Raw genomic sequence first — 3,277 nt, forward strand, 5'->3', positions numbered from 1 at the left:
ATGAATGTAACTGTACCGTATACCTGGAATGTACCAATAAACTCAATAAAAATAAAAACAATAAAAACAATTAATATGTGAAAAAAAAAAGAGAAGAGAGATTCTCTCTAAACTGGCTGAGCTAAACTGACTGACCTAACTTCTTGCTAAAATGTGATGATGCAGGTCTGTTAAACACAGGAACCAAAGTTGAGGGCCAGTCAAGAAGAAGGCTTAGAGAACAAAAGATAGACTAAAGTTCAGTGGAGAAGAGAGTGACAATGGATAATTTTGTGCCAATGATTGGGATAAGGGAAGTCCAGTAAAACATTACATCTAGGAACATCTGTGGAGGAAGATTAGTATTTAAATCAGTGAACAAAGTAAAGGAATTACAGCCTTACCAACATTGGCAGGCATCATCTAATTAATTTGAGGCTCAAATAGAACAAAACAGCAAAACAAGGGTGAATTTTTTCTCTCTCTTTGAGCTTGGGCAGCCATCGTCTGCCTTTGTTATCAGCAATCCTTCTCCTTAGGTCTCTGCCTTCAGAGTAGGAGTTATACCAACAGCTCTTGTTATCAAGCCTTCAGATTTGGACAGAATCCAGATCACTGCCAGCTTTCCTGGTTCTCCAGTTTGCAGATGGCATATCATGGAACATTTTGGCCTTCATAATTGCATGAAGCAATTCACTGATAAATCTCTTGCATATCTAAGAATATAGCCTACTGTTTTTTTCCCTGAGAATCCTTACTAATACAAGAGGCTTTATCAGTCATTCTTCTTGTTCAAGGAAAGAAGAGAGCTGTTATTTCTTTGAACAATATAAGTACAAATCTCCTTCAGCTGCCTTTTGTTTCCTTAAATGACAGCTTTAGTATCTGTTGAGATGTGTTAGTAGAGCAGTCAGCCAAGACAGTGTCTCAATGTTGGCTGAAGCACCACAGTCAGGTGCCACACCACCCGCCCTGTACACCAAGAATGTCCATTGTTCAGCTTCAACTCCTGGGCTTCAAGACATAAGATAATTTAAAATCCCTTGAAGGCCTTGTCAACCAGGTTAGTCCCAGTGACTCCAAGTCAGGAGAGAGAAAAAATGAAAACATTAGTTTAGGAAAGCTGAATATTAGGTGAAACTAGAACAATTGAGAATTTGGTAAAACGTACAAGATGGCAAAAAACAGTACAGTTCACATATAGGTAAAGAAATTCTCTAAGACAATGAAGATAAGTAGAATTCTATGAATCCACAAGGATATGCTATAGTTTTCCACTGAAACTATATAGTCAGTTCATTTTTTTTATTTTCATGTAAAAATTAAGGCCAATCTCATTAGATTTGGTCTATTTACTTACATAAATATAGAAAAAATGGTAATTGATTACAGAGCTCTTTTAGTTTTCTTTGCTAGCAGTTTTCATAAGGAATCTCAGATTTGACTTTTAAAAGCCCCTTGAAGCTAGAAATCCAAACCAATACTTTTCTACCAGACCTTATAGCAACAGCTAAAGATCTGAATCATTTTCTCTCTTCCCTACTTCTCCAGTTTATCTCAGTCATACTGGGCTTAACAGGAAGTAACTTCCCTTAATTGTCTGTGAGGCTGAGAACCCTGTAGGTCAGTTACCATGCTAGTGTTCTAAGAGGGGTTTCTAAGTATTTAGCTCCGTAAAGCCATAAAATCAACATTTGTTTCTTAAAATTATATAGTTATATCTAATTCTATGCTTCATTTTCAAATATGATATTCCAATCTTAGTTATATACTGATTTTTCCAATTATGCTCTATTACATGAAGTATAGATTTTTATTGAACTTATGTAAATGAGTATATTGCTGTGGAAATAAGAATACACTTTTTTACATAGGTTCATTAAGGTTTTCTAAATTCTAGAAGAGTCAGGAAGGGAAAAATAAATGAATGTTCTATTTCTATTCATAAAATTTCAGTCTATTAATTTGTTATGAATTATATACATAATCAAAATCTAGAAAATAGACCATTAAAATACATAAACAGAGTAATACAAATTGACTAATTCATCCCCCACTTCCTATTGGTTACCTTAATTTTATTCTTGGCAGATGAAACAAGTTTTTTACTCAAATAGAGGAGTCACAGTTTTCACCTTTACTTGTGGAGGTGACTTTTAGGATTTTCTGGTTGTCTTGATTGTTAATCTTAAAGAATCTTTGGACTAATTATAGGTGAGAGACGGAGGGACATCAAACAACTATCTGGATGCATCCAAGTCCTATCTGAGCAGATAAAGGGTTGAGCCTGTTTTCTACAAGCTTTTTTCTCCTCTTCTCACTCTCAAGGGCTTGCTTTTAGGCTTTATCTGAGTCCTGTGGAACACCTCATGGGTGCAGACAGTTCAAGTTTTAGCAACTGTAGGGAATTTAGGGGTTGAAGTAGGAAGGGGAAAGTTTGGCAGAGGTGAACAGAGGGATAGAGTCAGTAAGGAACTGAAGCGGATATTGAAGTTTCCAGGAAATGGAAAGGGAAACATAAAAAATAGTGAAAGAAGGAAGGAGGTAAAGAAGGACTTGGCAAAGAAAGATTCCACTGAAGTTCTACATTATCCTTAATAAAGTCATGGCAACAAGAAAGGAAAGAGGCAGCAACACAATGGTGTTGTCACCTCTAAAACTGGCACACGTGAGTCCCAACAATGGGTTTCTGATCAGTCAGCTGGGAGTGAAAATAACGCCTTCAAAGGGTCCACTTGGATACTGGGTAAGAGATCTAGTGGATCAACAATAAGCCTGATCCTGAGTTATGATTCCACAATTGTTGGAAACATTATTTTAACACTTGCTAAGGTGGTAAAGAAAATGCTATTTGCTATTGTTGAAATAGCTTTTCAGAATTCCCAGGAGTGGGGAGGGCTGAGGCTCAACTCCCAAACAAGAACAAATGGGGATTTATGGCTATGTGTCAGGCATGGGGGATGGAGGGAGATTAGATTATTGTATCGAAATCGCTAAGAGGAGCCATGAAGGAGAATTTTCTGTAGACTGACCTAAGAAGATTCTTACTGAGGGCAAAAACGTTCTACGGGTGCGGGGATGCTCTCTGCAGTATTCTTACTGAATCTGGGATGTGCAGATTGGGCAACTGGTGGTAGAAGAAGGAGCAGGGAAAGGTCCAGGCCTGGTCACCAGAGGACACGGAGCGGCCTGACTAAATTTGTCCAAGGAGAGAGTCTTTGTCACCTCACCAGTATCGGCAGGGGGAAATTTGTCTCACCAAGATTGAAACTGATCTTTTTTTTTTTTTTTTTTTTTT

The sequence above is a fragment of the Fukomys damarensis genome, unplaced genomic scaffold, assembly GCF_012274545.1.
Source record: "Fukomys damarensis isolate Sample0158 unplaced genomic scaffold, DMR_v1.0_HiC HiC_scaffold_12, whole genome shotgun sequence".
NCBI classification, from domain to species: domain Eukaryota; kingdom Metazoa; phylum Chordata; class Mammalia; order Rodentia; family Bathyergidae; genus Fukomys; species Fukomys damarensis.